Here is a 529-nt window from a genome sequence, read left to right on the forward strand (position 1 = left end):
ATTAAAACAAAACAAAATTAATTATGCAAAGGCTATACTTCCCACAGGTTGCTTCCTGGCCCAGTGAACATGAAAGAGGTTCTAAGAACTCCCCTAGGGCTGACTTTACTCAAAGACCTCCCAGTGAATCTTCAAGATGCTTCAGGAAACTTACAGCTCACTTTCGTTCACTCTATCATTTTGTATCACATTGGTAGTATGGCCTGATAAGTATCACAGCTCTCTCAAATTCTTTTCCTTTTGTTTTGTTTTAATTTCAGGACAGGCAGGAGCCACAGAGCTTCTGAGGCAGCCACCTTTTCGGGCTCCAGACATCCGGGCACCTTCCCGGCCAGAGGATAGGTGTCCGCCCGGCCTGGGAGGGCTTTGCCTCAGCATCAGCTGGAGACACTTTGGTTCCGAGACTCCGCCAAAAGTAGTCTGCACAGGTGAGAGTGTGGAATACAGAAGCTAACAGCTTCTGTGGCAGGCCAAAGCAACACAGCTTCTGGGACAGGCCCTGTTTTGGGCCTTCATCTTCGGCCAGGAG

This window comes from Mus caroli, chromosome 18 (genome assembly GCF_900094665.2).
Source record: "Mus caroli chromosome 18, CAROLI_EIJ_v1.1, whole genome shotgun sequence".
Lineage (NCBI taxonomy): Eukaryota > Metazoa > Chordata > Mammalia > Rodentia > Muridae > Mus > Mus caroli.